The sequence below is a fragment of the Phyllostomus hastatus genome, unplaced genomic scaffold, assembly GCF_019186645.2.
Source record: "Phyllostomus hastatus isolate PE091 unplaced genomic scaffold, TTU_PhHast_1.1 phas_contig_17, whole genome shotgun sequence".
Taxonomy (NCBI): domain Eukaryota; kingdom Metazoa; phylum Chordata; class Mammalia; order Chiroptera; family Phyllostomidae; genus Phyllostomus; species Phyllostomus hastatus.
This window is the reverse complement of record NW_025333664.1, coordinates 30,772,699-30,796,145: the sequence shown is the minus strand read 5'-3', so window position 1 is coordinate 30,796,145 and position 23,447 is coordinate 30,772,699. Positions and strand designations below refer to the sequence as shown.

Below are 23,447 nucleotides of genomic sequence, written 5' to 3'. Positions count from 1 at the left end.
TGTACTAATATATTTTTCTTATTTGCCCAAGTATCTTTTACCCCTATGCCTCAAAAGAGATCAGAAATTTCAGCTTTAAACTTTGAGCTTTAAGGTTGAATGCCTGTGGTAGGCTGAAAAATCCATCTTCTCAAACCCCTGCGAAAATATCAGGTTCTAATCTTTGGAACCTGTACATATTAACTTATTTGAAAAGGAGGTCTTTGCAGGTTAATTAAATTAAGGATTTGGGGATGAGGAGATTATCCAGCCTGGATTATCCATATGGGCCCTAATGCAATCACACATGCTCTCGTAAGTAAGAGAGGCAGAAGAAACATTAATACACTCACAGAAGAGGTAGCGATGAAAAGAGAGAGATAGATTGGAGTGATGTTTTATGAGCCAGGGAATGCCAGCAGCCTACAGAATCTGAAAGAGGCAAGGGACAGATTCTCTTCTAGCACCTCCAAAGGTCATATGGCCCTGTTGACACCTTGATTTGAGCCCAGGGAAGCTGATTTAGAACTTCTGGAATCTAGAACTGTGAGAGAATACATTTCTGTTGTTTTAAGCCACCAAGTTTATGATAATTTGTTACAGCAGCCAAAGGAAACTAATACAATGTCTTTCTTCAATTTTTGCCTTCCTTAAGAGATTTTAATGTTGAAGGATGAAGTTTTTGGTGGATCAAATTTCAAAAAAAGGAAGAAAACAGAAATATAACTCTGAAGTTTCCAGCTTGATCATAAGCCAAAAGTTAATGAGCAGTAAAAATAAACTTGTGATCTCTGTCCATTTCATACTGGGAAATTTTCTGCATCTTCACATTATATTCTAAAGTGATTGGTCCCCTTCTTGTAATTACCAGTAAGAAAACCCAAGGAAAATTTGTAAAAATTGACCACTCCACAATAAGATGCCACTTAATCCTACTAGAATGGCTACAATTAAAAAGACCAGAGAAAAAAATTATTGATAAGATGTAGAACAACCCAAGCCCTCCTAGACTGTCTGTGTAACCATTCTGGGAAACAATTTGACAATTGTTTACAAAGTTAAACTTGACCAAGCAATTCAAAACATATGTCTACAAAAATACTTGTACATAAATGATCATAGAAGCTTAATTTATAATATCCCCAAACTGGAAACAACCCAATATCTATTAACAGGGGATTGGATTGGATATAGTCACATAATAGAACATGACACAGTGACACAAAAGAGCAAACTACTGATGCATACAACAGAACAGGTGAATTGGCTTCTTTTCCTGAAAAATTCTCAAAGCCTCTCATGGTTTTTCCTTTCAAAGACACTATTAGGCCAGGGTGTGCATTTGGATGTTTATATTATGTTCAGTGAAGAAGACAAATGTAAAAAAGTGCACATAATGAATGATTCTATTTCATGTTAAGTTATAGGGTAGAAAGAGTCCATCTATGGTGGTAGATCAGATCACTTGCTGCCTAAGACAGGGATGAGAAGTGCCTACAAAGAGACAAAAGGAAACTTTCTGGACTGATCAAAATATTATATGTCTTAATTGGTAAGACAGTCTCATACATTAACCTAATTTATCAAACTCTACACTTACTACCTGACATTTTACTGTATGTAAATTATATTTCAATAAAGTGATTAAAAATAAGTACTTTTCTGACAAAATAACACTAATATTAATCAAACATGTTTGAAAGCTGAGCTTTCAGATTCTATCAGCTGGATTTGCTTCAAAGAGCCTAATGAAATACTCAATCAGACTATCAGGAAGAAAAACAAATGAGACAGAGGCATCTGTGGGTTCCAGAGCATTCTGGTCTTAGCTAACTCTCAGATTGGCCTATGGAAAGACAACTGGACATGGTGGGTGAAGTGAGGAAGATGGAGCAGAGTGACAAGACACGTAAAGCTCCTCCAGCTTCACCTCACCAAGCCTCAGCCAGTCATTATCCCACTCTCCCTGGCATGGAATGCCTTTGAAGACAACAGAGGTCAGTGAAGCTTTCAACTTCCAAAGAGAAAAACAGTTTTAATATAGAGCCAGTGCTTGCTCACCGATATATAATTGCATTGCCTTCTTTTCCTGAAGGATTTACAAGATCTCTTGTGGTTTCCCCTTTTAGAGAAAATGTTCATATGAATCATAAGTTTGGATGCTTACATTTGTTATTACATATAGTTTCACTATTTAAGATACAATTAACCACCTTTATCTTCATTCTGAAATACTTGAGAAATTGCTCTATAATCAATTAGAGGTGTCTATGTTAGACCATTATCCCTTTTAAAAGCTCATTTGATTCCAAAAGTTTCAATTCATTTGATTATACATTGGGTACTTTCCTAACATCTAGTTTCCCAGTGGGATCCACTATTCTTTTCATCTGATGCTCTTGGAAGAGGGCAAAACTTTTACTCTATTCTTGCTTAAAGAATAAAAGAAGTTCTGAAAGTTGCCAGCCAACAAATAATATAACCTACTCATGAAATAAACCACCCTTTTAAAAAATTCTCATACATATTTAAGGTACAGATAGACTATTGTACCTCAGTGAGAAGCCTGATAGACACTTGGGGTTGATCATCCAATAATTAAAATGTCAGGTGTCAAAGCTTTCCATGAACTTGAAATAGTAATTACCACATGGTGATTTGTTGCTCCATGATTTCTCCTCTGCAATCACACTAAGTGACACATCAATTTTATGCTTCAGAAAGTGAGACCTCAAATTCTTTATTCATCCTACAGCAGACATGTGGAACAGCTATCATGACTTGATTACATAGCAGCGGTAAGGCATCCGTCTTCTGAATTCGTCTTTCCAGTTGTAATGTAAGACTTTTGTGTTATCATATATACTCAAGAAAAGATCATAATTAAGGATGCTATGGGAGAAACTGAAAGAAACAGAAAACCAAAACAGTTTTTGAGGCCACCATGAGAAAAACACCAAAAAGATAGAAACTTTATTCAGAAAATCAAGAGGGAGAGTCTGGTCTAGCAGGCATTTCAGTCACAAGCCTAAGAGTAGACCCTTAATTACATTTTTCATATACACAATAGGATAGAAAGTCAATATAACTCATAGTGGCTCTCCTATCACCCTTCCCCTGGAGAAAAAAGAGCCTAGGCTTAAGGAAATTGCAGCTAATATTTTACATTTGTTTGTATTCTGTCTGTCATCTTTCTCACAGCACAAATTACCACCAGTAAAAACCAAAAGCAAATGGCAAAAGAGAGAGAGAGAGAAAGAGAGAACAATACTTCTCCCAAACTTTACAATGTCTTAATATTTAAGACTAGCAAAGAACATCTTTTATGAGAGAAGCTGATCCAAAACTTTAGCTTATTTCAGGCTTACTTGTTAAAACACAGACTGCTGAGCCTAACCCCAGAATTTCTGATTTAGTAGGTTTGCCTCTCTAAGAAGTTCCCAAGTGATGCTGATGCAGCAGGTGCAGGGACTACACTTTAAAAACCATTGTGGTCAAGGTTAGTGACATCTATTTTCCTAACACTAACTCTTCCATCTATACTTTTATTCTTTTTCCATCAGAGATGGTGATAGGCCCTTCTTTGTAACAATAATGAGTCAATAACAACCCAAAGTTTAAGACAGAGGATTAATTACTGAATATAGAGATGCAGCCTGCCATTGTTGGATCCTTCCAGTTCTAGAGGAAATAAGCTTGACCTCTGGAAACAAGTTGCAGATCTGTAAAAAGGAAACCTTCCAACCTCCAACAATAATGTAAGGGATATAAAGCATACCCCAGATAATAAAAAAAAAAACAGTGGAATTTTGAGCATCTCTGAGAAAATTGTGCAAGAAGATGGAGATTATCTGGGAAACTTGCAGATAAAATTCTGAGTGGCTCTGTGCCAGAAAAAAATAATCCATGACAATTAAAAACAAGTTAAATCAAACTGACTAGGCTTACTTGACCCCACTCTGGAAGTTTTTTTTTTTAATAAGCATAGTGCTTTCAGCAGGTGAGAGTGAAATTGTCCATTCTTTGGAAACTAAGTTAGATTCCCACCTCTTCCATCCTTCAAGCAAGAGAATGAAAGGCTTTCTCCAATTGACACTAAAGCAGAAGTATGTTGTAAAGTGAGGAGGCCAATTCCAATTCGCATACAAGGAAATATCTACTTGTAGTCAACCAGAATCAAATGTTCTTTTATAATTTTAAGGGCTGGTTTCAATGAAGATGCTGCAGAACTAGTAACATAAATGTGATTACAAAACCAGGTGTTGACATTCTCCTAACACACATGCATACAACTCTTGAGCAATGTTGGAGAAAAGCCAACTAGGGACAATTGGGAAAATGGTTTCTAAGAAGATCTAAGGAGACGTGAAACACTTAGGCAGATAATCAGTACCTATCACCTAAAGACTTCAATTGTTCCCCCTCACATTTCATGTCTCTTCAATGCATTCAATACCCCCATCATTTTGACCCAATGACACCTGTGCAAAGGAGGGAGGAGAGGAAGACAGAATAAAAAAATGGGCAGGAGGAAGACAATATTATATTACCACTAGGATTAGCATGAGACCACATCTCCCTCAAGGCTTCCATTCATGCCCACCCTCGTTGGATTCTGAACACATGCAGAAACAGGCAAACAGTAAGGGCCATAAATAAGCTAATACAACTTTTTAGAGGAAATGCAGGGTATTGAGAGAAAGCTATGCATATTCAAAACCAGAGAAGCAAAAAAAAGAAGTGTTCTGCTAATGCCTGCTTTCTCTGCTGGCTGGCAGAGATGAACCTCAGGCCTGAACTTGCCTGGACAAGGGTGGCTCTTGGTGGCTCATCCTGTGTCCAGAGGTTTTGCCTATTAGTCACAAAGTTGGTCTCTGTGTGTGTCTGAGAAAGAACCATGATTCATCTTGACAACTGTCAGTACATTACCTCAAATGGGAACAAGGATGAGCAACCTGGTGCCGGAAAAGAACACAAAAGAGCGGATGCCACTTCCCGTAACACTTTCAAGGTTTGGGCTAGAAAAGTTTATGTGGCAAGAGCACTGGGCCAGAAGCAGCCCAGCAGAAAATGGCTATGTCAGCACACTTTCAAAGTCCTGCCCTTCAATTGTAAGAACTGACCGTGTTAGCTCAGACGACCTGATGTGTATTCCCATGAAAATATGTTCCTCAATATTTTTCTGTCTTCCCTAAACAACACTTATTTCAGGTTTTGAACAAATTAATTTTTAGTTCCATAATTTAGTCAATTCTACATACCCAACTCTAATATTATACTTGGAAAAAATGTATACCTGTGACCCACAAATTTATATTTAGGCATATTCCTAAGAAAAAATGAGCATATATGTTCACTAGGAGATAATGATGCAATCGAATGTTCACAGCAGTATTATTCCTAATAGCCCCAAAGTGGAAATTGTCCAAATGCACATCAGTGAAGTTAAAGAGTTGTGTATGTTCACACAGCAATGCAGATGATACAATAAATCACACAAACACAATGTTGAGCAAAAAAACCCAGACCCTAAAGAGTAATACTGTATGATCCATTTTATATAAAAGCAAAAATAAGCAAAATCAAACTCTGCTGTTAGGAGTCAGGAGGGCAGTTATACTTGCTCAGGGAGGGAGGAGGAGAAAGAGCCCCTGAAGTTGCAAAAGGACTGTTCTTGATCTGAACATTGATTACATGTGTGTTTGGTTTATAAAATGCATCAAGCTGCCTGCTTAGGATATGTTCACTTTTATGCATGTGAGGTATATTTCAATATAAAGTTAATTAATACATATAAAAAGCACTGAAAATACCTACTAGGTTGTCACTATAAAGATTTTTAAACTTTATAATGTGAATGTAGTGAACAGTACACATAAGAAATACTGTAAGAATTTGTCAAATAAATCATCCTGTCCCAATTGTCATGTCAGTATAATGGAATAAAATGGCATATAGCATAAAGGGTTAGTCCCCTTCATTATTGTTCTAATAAGAGTCTTATACAAGTTAAGGAACATGTGATTGCAGAAATTTCAGGATGTGACACATCAGTTTACTATCCATGAAACAAGGAAGGACCATGTGCTATAAGATGCCTTTCTCCCAAGATTTCCCAGAGAAAAGAAGATACATTTCTCATTATCTCTCTTTCTTTCATCCTTAGATCCCAGTCCAGAGATAAAATGTAACCAGAGGAGACAACTAATCAATAGAAAACTCATTTTGTCTGGATAAATACCATTGGGTCAACTGAAACCCATAAATCATTTCTTAAGCCTTAACCAAAGTTAATCAGAAATACAGTATTTTCCTGAAAAGAAAAGTATTCTTCTCTTGAAAGGGCAGCATCCTCCGGATAACAATAAAACTCCTTAACTAAGCCTTTGCATTAGAATATGTTTCTGAGGAGATAGCTTAAAGGAATTGCTAAAAAGCCTATAACTTCTGATAAGTAGTTCCAGAACCAGTGAATCTTATGCATTGTTCCATGTTCATATGAGTAGAAACTTCAAAAAATAGAGACATATCCTTTTAAGCATCAAAATTTTTACTTTAAATGTGTTAAATGAAAATATCTCTAATTCTTTTACAATCATCATCCAATTGTAAATACTACCTGCACATGGGCACTAAGTTTTTAAGGTTTATAGCTTATATATTAAAGCCAAATTGTGTGGTGGGGGTGGGGGGTGGAGTGGGAGGCACCTCAAAGTTCTTTAGTCTAATATTTTAGGTCTTATGGCAAACCAAATACAAATCATATATATTGTGCCCATGTCAGTGAGTACTAACATGGTACTCACAAGTACTATCATAAGAAATAGCTATAAAGGAACTTAATAGACTGTCAACTCCAATTTCTTGTTTTCTAGCTGAAATAGGAAAAAGTTGATAGCTGAATGACCTACCCAAGGTCACTCAGGAATGAGTGGAGGGTAAGAATTAAAGCTGAGTCTCTCAACCTCCAAATTAGTGCCAATTCCACTGCATGACACTGTCTTGTGCATGAGACTCTGAACTATTCCCATGACCAGTGGTCCATGGCAGGTGGTTCCCTTAGACCCTACTTAAGGGAAAGTGGAAAATATGTTGGCTGAACTGGACAGGGAGAACAACTACACCCCCAGTCAGCAACCCAAAGTAATTCTAACAAATAGCACAGACTCCTTCATTTACTGAAAATGGATATTTCAGGAATTTAGCAAAAAACAAATATTCAAAAATTAAAAGTTTAATATTTTTTAAATTTTCATCTCACAGCTTTGAGATTCTGAGATTGTATGTACATACAAACATCTTCAAATATATAAAACTTATAGAAATATCCATAATATGTCATAACCCAAATATATAATCATGTATCAGGACCCCTCAGTTAACTATATTTGTGATCATGTTTCTCATGCTTTTTTGTCTCCTTCTGACACACATCCAACATATGACCCAGTTTCCTTGCTCATGGAGAAAGGCCCATTAGCAAATGGCAATCAGACATAGGGGCCTGACAAAAGACCCCACACTCTGGAAGATGTGTTGGAGATGTTTCATGACAAGATCAAATAGTTTACCCCTATCTTTCTCTTCCAGAGTCTATCAAGGCTAATAACAAAGCAAATGCAGTGTCACACACACACACACACACACAAATGCACATGAACTTGCATGAAGACCAAGTTGTAGAGTAAGGGAACTTGCTTATGCATGTGTCTTATTTTACACACTTTAATTAAGTTATTTGTGGCTTTGGGATAGGGAGGCAGGATTACATGATTATTTTTAAAAAGAACAAAAATCCATGTTGGAGCCTCTTCTTCCCAAATTATTGCTACTAAAAAATAGCATGTCATACAATTACAGACTCAACATATTCCTTTAATGTTCTCATTTTTACCAAGACAGACAAATCATTGCCACTTAGAAACCTTCCCATCTTAGGCTTGAACCAAGTTAATTTGATAATTATGTTACAGTAACAGAGCAGAGCCTGACAGCTGCAATAGAGAAAGTATAATTATCATTTATAACTTTTATTTTTAGTTAGCATTGTTCTCACAAGAGTTATTGTTCAGAAGGAATCTCCTGACTCATTTCATGAAATGTATTATGGAAAATTATTTTAAAGTTTCCTAAAGCTTATTTTATCAGCTATTGCTGTACAACAAATCACAACAAACCATAATGGTTTTAAATAATAACCATTTATTTAGGTTACAATTCAATTTATTTAGCTTATGTTCTCAATCTTTGCAAGTCAGCCATTTAGGCTGAGTTCAGCTGGGTGCTTCTTATTTTGGCTGAGTTTCATCATGTGTCTGGGGTCACTGTGGGTCATCTGTGTAGTTCTGAGTCTGGGAGTTGACTGGCTATTGGCTGAGGCAATGGGATAATTGAACCATGGGTCTCTCTCATTTTATAGTGAGCTAGCTGAGCAACAAAGATTACTATCATGCAAGACTCATTGAGACTGGGACTTAGAAGTGCAATATCATCAATTTCTCTGCTCTATTGGTCAAAGCAAATCACAAGTCTAGCCCAGAGTCACGGGCTAGGGAAATAGATTTCACCTCTTGAAGGGAAGAGCTGCAAAGTCTTACTGGCCATTGTGTGGACACAAGGGAGCTATTAATTGAAACCAGCAATATAATCAATCTTTCATATTCTAGTCTAATAAACTTTCTTCCACTGATTTTATTCAGTTGCTAATTCTATTTCAATTAGTCTTGAAAATGAGATATTGAGCAGAACTTCAGTTCATGTAGTTTCTAATTATTGGGTTGGCCAAAAAGTTCATTTAGTGTTTTTTGCACAATGGCTCTAGTGGCATTTAGTTGTCTTTAACTTCATTCCAAACAATTTTGTTAGATTGTATTGTGACAGCTGTAATATCAGTGTGCATTTTAAAAAACTTATCAAAGTTGGTGAATTTCTGTGCAGTTATTTTAATATTGAAGATGGACACAAATATGTAACATTTTAGCATATTATGCTTTATTATTTCAAGAAAGGTAAAAATGAAACTGAAATGCAAAAAAAAATGTGCATTTTATGGAGAAGGTGCTGTGACTGATCAAACATGTCAAAAGTAGTTTTCAAAGTTTCTTGCTATTACTGACATTTTGGCTAAATCATTTGCTGTGGGGCTGTCTTATATATTGGAAGATGTTTAGCAGCATTCCTGGTCTCTACCCTCTAGAAGCCAATAGTGGCAGATAGCCAAGATAATCAAAATATTTAAATCAATAAAGTCATTGGTGAAAATGACAATGTGTCTTTTATTTTATGGAAAAAAAACCTAAACGGACTTTTCAGCCAACCCAATATTTTCCACCTAAGTCAGTACATAACCTTAGTCATGTTATAATTTTACATTAAAATAAAAACTGGGGAGATCCAAGATGATTGCAGAGTAGCTGACAGCTCCATTCATCTGCTCACAGAGACAGGACAGATTTGAAGTCGGAACACAGAATGCAGAGTGAGTGAAAGCATTTGTGAGTGAGTGCATACACCCATGAGAGCATGGGGAGTGTGCAGGATTACACAGGAAACGGCCAGCCTTCTAGGTGCCTGGGAGCCAAAGGCCTAGGCTTTCTAGGTAGACTGCTACCACTGCCCACCCAGCATTGCTGGCTGCACAGAGTTGGGATAGCTGTAGATCTATCCCAAAAGGGGCAGCTAGAGAAGGCACTACAGTGTGGGGGCCACACAGAAACTCTTTTAAAAGTGAAGCTGTGCCAAGTCCTGAGGCTCAGCAGGGACCCTGCCTCACACACCTGTGTGTGTGAGTGGGGCACAGTGGCTTTACTAAGCAAAAACTCAGAGACAGAGAATACACTGAAGGAAAGGGAGGATCCAACCAGCGCAGCTCATGAATAGAGAGCAGCTCAGAGTGGAGAATTCAGAGTGAACCTCCTGCACGATAGCTGCAAGTCCTGGTCTAGAAAAGAGGAGTTGAATGTCTGAGATTGCTGCAGCAAGCCAGAGCCTTTTAAAGACAGGAGAACCCAATCCCCACCTTCAGGATTACAAACTCAGTAGATTGATGAGGCCAGGCTCACGAATTTCCTGCTGTGTACATTTCCTCAGGAGAAAGAAGAAAAAGTACTAATAGGGCCCTTCGCCAGACACTACTTGCCAGCCATTACCTGTTACACAGCTCCTCAGGATTTACTAACCCCAGTAGAGCTAAGAAAATAGAGATAGGCACAACAGGGTACTATCTTCTCTCCTGCATAACTGTTTAACATTCATTTCATATCCTGCAAGTTTGGGCATAATATGGCACCAGGTTTTATAATATAGTTTATTTCAAATGTCATGTAATTGCTCTTCCTTTCTTTTACTCCATACTACCTCATTCTTCCTTTTATATTTTTGTTTTAAATACTATTTTCTCTCTTTCTACAATTTGTTTCCATTCCACATTCTTACTATTTCTCTCTTCTCCAGCCTCTCAAAACCACCTGTGATTGTTATTAGTCATCTCCCATTCTTTCTTCCATTCTTAAAATACCATTATTCTCCCTCTACCTTTATCAGTTTTTGTTCATAGGTTGTGTATAATATGGTTGTTGTTACAGCTCTTCACTCTGATTTCTAGATAGTGATTATCTTTGTATTTCAAATCTCAAAGTTTGTTGTTCCCATCTCCTACTTCATTTTGATTCATCTTTCCCTTTCCTTTATTCATTTTAAATGTTAACTTTTCCCTGTCTCAGCCAGGTTTTCATCCCTGGCTTTCTTTGTATTCCTGCTCCCTTTATCCTTTTAAAATAAGTTCTCTTTCCTCTAGACATCTCTTAAGCTTGTCTGTCTTTTCTTTTGCTCTCTTACTCCTACCTATATAAATCTTAGCTCATTGGTTGTTGATATTTCTGTGGTGGAGCTTTTTCTGCAACTAGGTCAATATTTTATATACATATATATGACATATTACATATATGCTATATTATATATGTGTGTGCGTATGTACGCACTTTTTGTTGTGGTAGTCTGTTTTTTCTCTCACTAGATATATAAATGTATCTATTTTCTTTAAATTACAGTTTTAACCTAATACAATACACTTCCCTTCTCTTACTCCATTCCACCTTCCTCCTCCATTTCTTAGTTTTGAAGTAAATTTTATTTTCTTTCCCACTTTGCCTTGTCTCTATTCCCTACTCTTATAATTTCCCCTTTCTCTACCCTCACAAAATATCTTTTCTTTCAATTAGTCTTCTCATATTCATTTTTCCTTTCTTATAATAGTCTTAATCTTTTTACACCTTTATTAATATTGGCTCATTTGCTGTTGATAGTGAAATTGTAGGTGGGAGTTATTTTTGCGGGTGTGGGTCTGTTTTCTGGGCTGTTTGGTTTTTGTTCTGGCAGCACCTGTACAACAGTATACAAGACATGGAAGGCAGAGTGACTCTCAGTCAGCCTGAGGTAAGAACCCACCAAAGAATGACCCAACAACAACCAAAATACAATTACAACCAGAGAGACCACGTAAAAGGCATAAAGGGAAGCACAAGAGCATCAAGCTCAGGAGATCAAGGAGACTGCACCACTGGGTCACACAGGTCTCCTACCACAGAAGATCACACCACACAGACGGAGTCAAAGCAGATCAACCTAACACATGGAAACAAACAAGAAAGGTCACCTAAAATGGGGAGACAAATAAAAACAATTCAATCAAAAGAAAATGAGGAATCCCCAGAAAGACTGCTAAACAAAATTGAGGTCACCAAACCATCAGACATAGAGCTGAAAATAATGGCTCTAAGGATGCCCAAGGAGCTCAGTGAGAACTTCAAAAAACTCCAGGGAAGCTTCAAGGAACTTACTGTTAACTATACCAACATAAAAAAGTACATGGAAAAAATATCAACAAGAGCCAGGAGTAAATGAAAACCACAATATCTGAAATGAAGAACACAGTGGGAGGAATTAAAAGCAGGTTAGACAAAGCAGAGGATCAAATCAAAGAGCTAGAGGACAAGGTAGAAAAAAATTCCCAGACAGAGCAACAAAATGAAAAAAAGGACTCAGAAAGAACAAAGAGGGGTTGAAGGAGCTACAGAACAACATGAAACATAATAATATCCATATAATAGGGATACTAGAAGGAGAAGAAAAGCAAGGGATAGAAAACCTGTTTGAAAAATTAATGATGGAAAACTTTCCTAACTTGATGAAACAAAAAGTCACACAAGTCCAAGGAGCACAGAGAATCCCAATTAAGATAAACCCAAAGAGGCCCATTCCAAGACATATCATAATTAAAATGGCAAAATTCAAAGACAAAGTGATTAAAAGCCACCAAATCTTAAAGACACAAAGGGAGAAATAGAAATTAACATACAAAAGCGCTCCAATAAGGCTAGCAGCTGATTTCTCAACAGGAACACTACAAGCCAGAAGGGACTGGCAAGAAATATTCCAAGTAATAAAAAACAAAGGCCTGCAACCAAGGCTGCTCTATCCAGTAAGACTCTCAACTAAAATGGAAGGTGAAATAAGGAGTTACCCAGACAAAAGAAGGCTAAAACAATACACCTCCACGAAACCAGCATTGCAAGACATGCTAAAAGGACTGCTTTAAGAAGATGAAGAAAAAGAGTAAGAGAGAGGAATACAGGTGCAACGGGGAAAATGGCAAAGAATAGTACTTATCAATAATAACCTTAAATGGAAATAGATTAAATGATCCAATCAAAAGACATAGGGTAGCCGAATGGATAAGAAAACATGACCTGCATATGTGCTGCCTACAAGAGACCCACAGCGAAACAAAAGACCTACACAAACTAAAAATGAAGGGATGGAAGAAAATATTCCAAGCAGATGGACAGGAAAATAAAGCCAGGGTAGCAATACTCATATCAGACAAAATAGATTTCAAAACAAAGACCATAAAAAGAGACAGAGAAGGACACTTTATATTACTCAAGGGTAGAACCCCGCAAGAAGATATAAACATTGTAAATATATATGCACCCAACATAGAAGCATCCAAATATATAAGAAAAATCTTAGAGGATTTTCAGAAAGATATAGATAGAAACACACTTATAGTAGGGGATGTTAACACCTCACTGTCAACAATGGATAGATCTTCCAAATAAAGAATCAAGAAAAATATTGTGACACTGGACAACACTCTAGATCAAATGGACTTAACTGATATATACAGAACGTTCCACCCCCAAGAAGCTAAATATACATTATTTTCAAATGCACATGAAACATTTAAAAAGATAGACCACATTATAGGGCACAAAATAAGCCTCAACAAATTAAAAAAAAACTGAAATAATATCAAGCATTTTTCTCAGATCACAATGGCTTAAAATTAGAAACCAACCTAAAAGAAAAAAAGTCAAAAGCAGTCACATTCATGGAGATTGAAATGCATGCTATTAAACAATGAATGGGTAAACAATAAGACCAAAGAAGAAGTCAAAAAGTTTCTGGAAACAAGTGAAAATGAACACACAACAGACCAAAACCTGTGGGACACAGCAAAGGCAGTGCTGAAAGAGAAGTTTATAGTAATAAAGGCCTATTTAAAAGGAATAGAAAACTTTCAAATAAACAACCTAACCCACATCTACAAGAACTGGAGGAACAACAAAAAACAAAGCCCAGAGTGAGTGGAATGAAGGAAATAATCAAGATCAGAGTAGAATTAAATGACATAGAGACTAAAAAAATTCAAAGGATCAATAAACATAGGAGCCAGTTCTTGGAAAAGATAAGCAAAATCAACAGGGCTTTAACCAGACTCATCAAGAAAAGAACAGAGAGAAAGCCCAAATAAATAAAATCAGAAAATAAAGAGGAGAAATTACAAACAATACCACAGAAATACAATGGACTGTGAGAAATTACTATGAACAACTATATGTCAAGATACTTGAAAACCTGGGTGAAATGGAGCATTTCAAATTTCAAATTTCTAGGAACATAATCCTCCAAAAATGAATCAAGAAGAAGCAGAAAGCCTAAATAGACTGACAACAGCTAGGGAAACTGAAGAAATAATAAAAAGCAAAAAACCTCCCAGCACAAAAAGCCTTGGACCAGATGGCTTCACAAGAGAATTTTACCAAACTTTTAAGGAAGAGCTAACCACTATCTTGCTCAAAGTATTCAAAAAAATTCCAGGAAGAGGGAAGACTCTCAAACTCTTTTTATAAAGCCAAGACCACCCTAATCCCGAAACCTGATAAAGACACAACAAAGAAAGAAAAATATGGGCCAGTATCACTGATGAACATAGATACTAAAATCCTCAACAAAATATTGGCAAACCATATCCAGGAATACACTAAAAAGATGATATAACATGATCAACTGGAATTCATCCCAGGGAAGCAAGGATGGTACAATATTCACAAATCAATAAATACAATACATCGCATAAATGAAGTGAAAGAAAAAAAATCATATGTTCATATCAAAAGATGGGGGAAAAGCATTTGATAAGGTACATCACCCAATTATGATAAAAACACTCAGCAAAGTGTAAGTAGTGGGAAGCATAACACAACATAATAAAAGCCATATATGAGAAGCCTACAGCCAACATCATACTCAATGGGCAAAAACTAAAAGCTTCCCCTTAAAATCAGGGAAAAGGCAAGGGTGTCTGCTTTCACCACTTCTATTCAACATAGTATTGGAAGTGCTAGCCACAGCAATCAGACAAGAAAAAGAAATAAAAAGCATACAAATTGGAAAGGAGGAAATTAAACTATCATTGTTTGCAGATAACATGACAGTGTACATAGAAAACTCTATAGACTCCACAAAAAAACTACTTAACCTAATAAGTGAATTTAGTAAAACAGCAGAATACAAAGTCAATTTTCAGAAACCAAAGGTATTTTTTACACCAACAATGAAATATCCAAAATAGAAATTAGGAAAAAATCCATTTATTCTAGCAGCAAGGAAAATAATGTACCTAGGGATAAACTTAACCAAGAAAGTAAAAGACGTGTACTCAGAAAACTACAGAACACTAAAGAAAGAAATTAAGAAAAACTCACACAAACAGAAACATATATCATGCTCATGGACTGGAAGAATTAATATCATCAACATGTCCATACTACCCAAAGTAATTTATAGATTTACCACAATCCCTATTAAAATACCAAGGACATATTTCACAGATATAGAACAAATATTTCAAAAACTCATATGGAACTATAAATAACTCCAAATAACTTCAGCAATTTTGAGAAAGAAGAACAAAGTAGGAAAGATCACAATACCTAATATCAAACTATATTACAAGGCCACGGTAATCAAAGCAGCATGGTACTGGCATAAGAATAGACACATAGACCGATGGAACAGAATAGAGAGCCCAGAAATAAACCCATGTCTCTATGGTCAATTAGTATTTGATAAAGGGGGCAGTTGAATAAAATAGAGTAAAAATAAATGGTATTGGGAGATCTGTACAGGTACATGCAAAAAACATGAAATTAGACCACCAACTTACACCATACACTAAAATAAACTCAAGATAGATAAAAGACTTATATGGACTTCTGGCCAAGATGGAGGCATAGGTAGATACACTCCTTGCACAACCAAAAGGACAACAACAAATTTAAAAACAAAAAATAACCAGAACTGTCAAAAAAATCAAACTGTATGGAATTCTAACAACCAAGGAATTAAAGGAGAAACATTCATTCAGACTGATAGGAGGGGTGGAGATGGGCAGCCAGGGTGGAGAGGATGTGCAGCAAGGCAGTGGCTGGTGGACTGAATGGTCAGACATTCACGTGTAGATAAATCAGGAGGGAGAACTGATGAGACAGACTGCTCAACCCAAGGTTCCAGTGCAGGAAAAGAAAGCCCCAGTGCTGGTGAGGTTGTGAAGAAAAGGGATCTCTAGTACACTGTTGGTGGGAATGCAGATTGGAACAGCCACTGTGGAAGACAGTATGGAATTTCCTCAGAAAAACTAAAAATGGAATTGCCCTTTGATCCAGTAATTCCTCTGCTGGGATTATACCCTAAGAATTCTGAAACAACAATTCAAAAGAATTTATGCATCTCAATGTTCATAGTAGTGTTATTTAGAATAAGCAAGTGCTGGAAACAGCCTAAGTGCCCTTCAGTAAAGGAACGGATCAAAAAACTGTGGTACATTTACACAATGGAATCCTTCACAGCAGAAAGAAGGAGGTCCTAACCTTTTTGACAACATGGATAGAATTGGAGAGCATTAAGCTAGGTGGAATAAGCCAAGTGGAGAAAGACAAATACTATATGATCTCACTTATCAGTGGAACCTAATAGACAAAACAAGCAAATGAGCAAAATAGAACCAGCATCTCTGCTCTAGGCCCCTGTGGCTGCTATCAAAATGGGCAAGTTTGTGAAACCTGGGAAGGTGGTGCTGGTCCTGGCTCGACACTACTGCAGATGCAAAGCAGTCATTGTGAAGATTTTGATGATGGCACGTCAGACCACCCCTACAGCCATGCTCTGGTGGCTGGAATTGACCGCTATCCCTGAAAAGTGACAACTGCTATAGACAAGAAGAAAATTGCCAAGAGGTCTAAGATCAAATCGTTTGTGAAAGTTTATAACTACAATCACCTCATGCCCACAAGGTATTCTGTGGATATCCCCTTGGACAAAACTGTCATCAACAAGGACATCTTCAGAGACCCTGCTCTGAAATGCAAGGCCAAATGGGAGGCTAAGGTCAAGTTTAAAGAAACATACAAGACCGGCAAGAACAAATGGTTCTTCCAGAAGTTGTGGTTTTAGATCTTTTTCTTAGTCATTAAAAGTAAAAATAAATAAGTAAATAAAACATTTAAAAAAAAACAAGAAAATGAGCAAAATATAATCAGAGACATGGAAATAAAGAACAAAATGACAGTAACCAGAAGGGAGAGAAGTGTATAGTGGGGAAAAGAAGGGGAAAGGTCAAGTCAAGGAGCATGTATAAAGGACCCATGGACAGGGACAATGATGTGGGAATCAACTGTGGGAGTTGGGGGGCGGGTGGTGAGCTGGAAAGGGGAGAGCAATGGGGGAAATATTGAGACAACTGTGATTAAACAACAATAAAAATAAGATTTTAAAAAAGTTACAATAGACACATATTTTGCAGACATTTCCATATAATCCCTTATCTTAAGTTTCTAGAAATGGATTTACCAAATATATATACATTCATATTTGGTAACTCCACTTATATGTATATGTACGTGTGTGTGTGTAGTATATTTTTAGACAACATTCTAGAAAGTCATACACCAAAATAAAGCTCTTATCTCTAGTGGAAAAAATAAAATAAATAAAATAAAAACTGCCTTTCTTGGAAGCATTATATCAGTACACCCTGAGATTACTGGGGGGAAAGCTTTGCAAATTCAGGTTTATCTTCACAGCTTCTAGTAGAGAGCACTTAGTTGTCACTCCATAAATACTTACTGAAGTTCATTATGTCAAATAAAAAACTCATCTATCTCTTTATATTCTTTTCCACTTGTATCTTCCTAACATCTCCTCTAATCTAAATACATGTACTAATAGCTCATAATTAGAAGCTAATCTATTTTATGCATCAATGTGTTAAATGTATTATATTAAATATGGGCATTCTGCATAGACAAATGTTATGCCCTTACTAGCTTTTTGTTCTATCAAATCCTCCTTAATATTCTTTGTAAGTGAGATCCACTATTTTTACAATTTTTATTGTTCATACTATTATAGATGTCCCCCATTTTCCCCCTCTCTACCCACCTCCACCTAGTCCCTCCCCGCCTCCCCTGACCTTCACCATGCTGTTGTCTGTGTACATGGGCTATGCATATATGCTCTTTGGCTAATTTCTTCACCTTCTTTCATCCAGACCTTCCCATCTCCCTCCCCTCTGACATCCATTGTTTGTTTCATGTATCCATGTCTCTAGTTCTCTTCATCAGTTTATTCTGCTCATTAGATTCTACATATAAGTGAGATCATATGGTGTTTGTCTTTCTCTGACACTAGCTTCACACTCCCCACTCTTCCATTATATGTAAATACTCTCTATGCAACCTTTAACACAGGGGAGCTTTAAAAATACTGATGCCTAGGCCCCACCCCCGATTTTTTATTTGATTGATCTGGGATATTGCTTCAGAACTGGCATTTTTAAGGCTCTCTAGGTGAATGCAATATCCAACCAAAATGAAGAATCATTTGTTTCACAGGTCCTCTCACATCTCTTACTTAGGAAAGACTTTTGTGACATCACCACCACCTCCTATTCCTTGTCTTATCCTCTAGTATTCCATTTTTCCTTTCTTTCCTGGAAATTATCAGATCTGACAGCTGGGCTCTTATATTTATTTATGTCTTTATTTGACTGTTTGTTTCCCAGGGAACACTTCTGATTTTGCTCTGCGTGGCAAAAGTACGCATTCCAAAATCAACTTGTTGAATGCATTATTACTCTAGAAGCACCCACTTTGTGAATCATAACTTAAATGTAATGACCTACATAGGAGTTCCCAAACTTTAACCTAAATCAGAATCACCCAAAGAGCTTGTATATACAGTTTTCTGAGTTTTACCTCCAGAATTTCTGAATCAGAGTTCTGGGGAATATACCTGAGAATACATTTTTCACGGGTTTCCAGTTGATGCTGCTGCTTTTAATCACAGTACCACGACCTGTAGGCTTTTGTGGAGAGGCAGCAAAACACAGTGACAAAAACTATAGCTGATTTAAGCCCATGCTCGGCTACTTACTGGCCACGTGTCATTGAAGAAGATGCTCAGCCTTCTACTTGCTAATGATTAACTGTGACAATGAGAAACCGATTTAACCTCACAAGTGCCTCCATTTCTCGATCTGTGAAATGAAGATACTACCGAAGCTTACTTCCTTAATTTTTTGTAAGGATTGAATGAGTTATAGGTTTTTTCTTTCTTTAAAAATTTTTATCGTATTTTTCCATTGCCATTAATCCCCCTTATATGCCGCTCCCCCACAATCACCACACTGTTGTTCATGTCCATGAGTCCCTTTCCTTTTTGTTTGATTACTTCACTCCCTAATCCCCCAGCCAGAGCTGTCTTCCTGCTCTCTATCTATGAGTCTGTGTCTATTTTGCTTGTTTGCCCATTAAATTTCACATATGATTGAAATCATATGGTATTTGTCTTTCTCTGACTGGTTTATTTCATTTAGCATAATGTTCTCCAGGTCCAATCATGATGTCACAAAGGGTAAAACTTCCTCCTTTTTATGGCCAAATAGTATTCCATTGTGTAAATGTCCCATAGTTGTTTTATCTCCTCATCTTTTGATGGACACTTGGCCAGCTTCCATAACTTGATGATTACAAATAATGCCACAGTGAATATAGTGGTGCTTATGTTCTTTCAAATTAATGTTTTAGGTTTCTTCAGATACGTTCCCAGAAGTAGAATCACTGGATCATAAAGCAGATCCATTTTTAATTTCCAATGTATCTCCATATGGCTTTCCACACTGACTGCACCAATCTGTGTTCCCACCAACAATGCCCAAGAGTTCCCCTTTTTCCACATCCTTGCAGGCGTTTGTTTGTGGATTTATTGATGATAGCCATTCTGACAGGTGTGAGGTGATATCTCATTGTGGTTTTAATTTTCATTTCTCTGATGATTAGTGATGTTGAACATCTTTTCATATGTCTATTGGCCATCTGTATGTCCTATTTTGAGAAGTGTCTATTCGGGTCCTTTTTCATTTTTTAACTGAATTATTTTTTTGTCTTCCTGATGTGGAGTTGTGTGAGTTCTTTCTGTATTTTGGAGATCAAACCCTTGTCTGAGGTATCATTGGCAAACATGTTATCCCATACAGTTGGTTGCCTTTCCATTTTGTTGGTGTTTTCTTGAGTAATGTAATTACGATGTGCCTTGGTATGTTTCCTTGGGTCCAACTTCTTTGGGACTCTCTGAGCTACCTGGACTTCCTGAAAGTCTATTTCCTTTGCTGGATTGGAGAAGTTCTCCATTATCTTTTCAAATAAGAGTTTGATTTCTTGCTCTTCTTCTTCTCCTTCTGGCACCCCTATGATTCAGATATTGGAATGTTTAAAGTTGTCTGGGAGATTCCTAAGCCTTTCCTCATCTTTTTTTGAATTCTTGTTTCTTCATTCTGTTCTGGTTGAACGTTTCTTTCTTCCTCCTGTTCCAAACTGTGATTTGAGTTCCAGTTTCTTTCCCTTCACTGTTGCTTCCATGTATGTTTTCTTTTATATCACTTTTCATAATCTTTACTTTTTCCTCTATTGTGTGACTATACTCTATTTCTGTGAGCATCTGATAACCAGTGTTTTGAACTGTGCATCTGATAGGTTAGCCATCTCTTCATTACTTAGCTGTATTTTTTAAGTTTTGCTGTGTTGTGGCACCGTCTGTGGGCAAGGTGTCTGAGAGGGAAGAATGGCACTTGCTTGGCTCTCTGCTGGCTTTCAGTCACTTCCCCACTACCCATAAGCAAATTGGGCCTTTCTGGTGCTGATTCCCATGTGGGTAGGTTTATGTACATTCTAGGACCTTGTGGGTCTCTCCAATGAACTCTCCTGTGAGGCTGGGAGTTTCTCTCACTGCTGCAACTCCCACAGGTCTTCACAGCCAGAGGTTTTGAAGCTTTATTTCCCCACACTGGAACTGTGGATTACATAGCCTGTCTTGCTCTCCAGTTTTTCCTCCCAGTTTATCTGTATGCAAATGTGGAACCACCCACTCTGCCAGCAGCTGCCTTGCCTGCCCCAGTCTGCCAGCTGCCACCTTGTTGTGCATCATCTCCCACCTGGCTGCCCATCCCCATTCCTCCTACCAATCCAAATGAATGTTTTCTCTTTAACTCCTTGGTTGTTGGACTTCCACACAGTTCAATTTTCTGGCAGTACTGGTTAGTTTTTGTTTTTAAGTTTTTTATTACCTTTCTTTTGGTTGTGTGAAGAAGCAAAGTATATCTTCCTATGCCTCCATCTTGGCTGGAAGTCTAATCTATTTTAAATTTATTCTTGTGTGTGGTATAAGAAGGTGGCCTAATTTCTTTTTTTCTTTTTTTGCATATATCTGTCCACTTTTCCCAACACAATTTCTTGAATGAATTATCTTTAGCTCATTGTCTGCGCTTGCTTCCTCTGTCAAATAGTAATTAACTATAGAGGTGTTTGTGTATTTCTGGGTTCTGTATTCTGTTCCATTGATTTATGTGTCCGTTTTATGCCAGTACTGTGCTGTTTTGATTACTATGGCTTTATACTATAGTTTTATATTAGGTAGCATGATTACTCCAACTTTGCTCTTTGTTCTCAAGATCACTGTTGTTATTTAAAGTTTTTCATTGGTCCATATAAATTTTTGAAATATTCAGTCTAATTCTGTGAAATACTTCATTGATACCTTGATAGGATTGCATTGAATCTATAGATTGTTTTGAGTAGTATGACATTTTAATTATTTAAATTCTTCCTATCTATGAATTCAATATATGATTCCACTCATTTATATCTTCTTCAATTTATTTCTTCAGTGTCTTATAATTTTCTGAGTATTTCCTTTAGATCCTTGATTAGATTTATTCTTAGGTATTTACCTTTTTTTTAATTTTATTTATTTATTTTTAGAGAGGGAAGGGAGGGAGAGAGAGAGAGAGAGAGAAACATCAATGTGCGGTTGCTGGGGGTTATGGCCTGCAACCCAGGCATGTACCCTGGCTGGGAATCGAACCTGGGACACTTTGGTTCCCAGCCTGCGCTCCATCCACTGAGCTACGCCAGCCAGGGCTTTTTTTTTTTTTTTTTAAAGATTTCATTTATTTATTTTTAGAGAGGGAAGGGAGGGAGAGAGAGAGAGAAACATCAATGTGCGGTTGCTGGGGATCATGGCCTGCAACCCAGGCATGTGCCCTGACTGGGAATCGAACCTGCGACACTTTGGTTCACAGCCCGTGCTCAATCCACTGAGCTACGCCAGCCTGGGCGGTATTTACCTTTTTGAAGCAGATGTGAATGAGATTGTTTTCTTAGTTTCCTGTTCTGATAGTTCATTATTGGCATATAAAAATGCAACTGACTTCTGGATATTAATTTTGTATGCTACTGCTTTACTGAATTCATTTATCAGTTCTAGTAATTTCTTCATGGAATCTTTAGGGTTCTCTATGTGCAGTATCATATCATCTGCAAATAATGACAGTTTTACTTCTTTTCCAATTTGGATGCCTTTTATTTCTTCTTCTTGTCTAATTGCTATGGCTAGGACATCCCAGTACTATGTTGAATAAGAAAGGTGAAAGCAGACACCTTGCCTTGTTACCAATCTTAAGGGGAATGCTTGTAGTTTTTGCCTGTTGATTATGATATTGGCATTGGGTATGTCATATATGGTCTTTATTATGTTTAAGTATATTCCTTTACTCCCACTTTACTGAGAGTTTTCATCATAAATCAGTGCTAGATTTTATCAAACACTTTTTCTGCATCTATTAATATTATTGGGTAGTTTTTATCCTTCTTTTTCTTTATGTGGTGTATCACATTTATTCATTTGTGAATGTTGTACCAACCTTGCATTCTTGGAATAAATCCCACTTGATCACAGTGTATGATCCTTTTTTATGTATTACCATATTAGGTTTGCTAGTATTTTGCTGAGGACTTTAGCATCTGTGTTTATCAGGGATATTGGCCTATTAACAAGGATGTCCAAAATTTGGTGTCTCTGCACTACACAGGAAGAAGAAGAGTTGCCTTGGACCACACATTAAATACATTGAGACACATTATCACAAAAATATTTCATGTTTTAAGTAAATTTATGATTTTGTGTTGGGCTGCATTTATAGCCACCCTGGGCTGCTTGTGGTCAGCAGGCCACAGGTTGGACACCAGTGGGTAATTTTCTTTTTTATAGTCTCTTTTGTTTTGGAAGACTTAATAGTCACAAAATCTTTCAGAGAGGACTTGACAGGTAGGAGGCCCAACACAAATATATTCATGCATTATGATTTTAATGGAGGTGTATTGATAACACTCTTGAAAACTGACTTTAAAATTTTAGTTTTATATTTGAAAATAAAAAACAACCTCTCCTCACCCCAACACATACACTAAGAATCATTATGGCATTCAAACCTCAAAAAATCATACATCAGATTAATAATCATCATGATAAATACCATTAATTGGTCATCTAGTCTGTGCTGATGCTTTACAAATATATTTTGTTTTACATTTCCAAATGTGAAGCAGGTAGAAATGAGGCTTTAATAATCTCTCTAGAAGTGAACACCAATCAAGAGAAAGAGAAGAACCTTAATCAAATTGGATTAAGCAAAAAAGAGAAGTAGTGGCTCATATGCCTAAAAGTTCCAAGTTATCCTGATTCAACTACCAGCTGGATTTAGGGGTTCAAATGACTGATGTATAGTCATGTGA

General features: G+C 36.9%; 1 pseudogene; it reads left to right on the top strand.

The window, feature by feature from the left end:
• Window positions 1–16,363: 16,363 nt before the first annotated feature.
• On the top strand, window positions 16,364–16,773 carry LOC123815201 (annotated as a pseudogene).
• The last annotated feature ends 6,674 nt before the right edge of the window (window positions 16,774–23,447 follow it).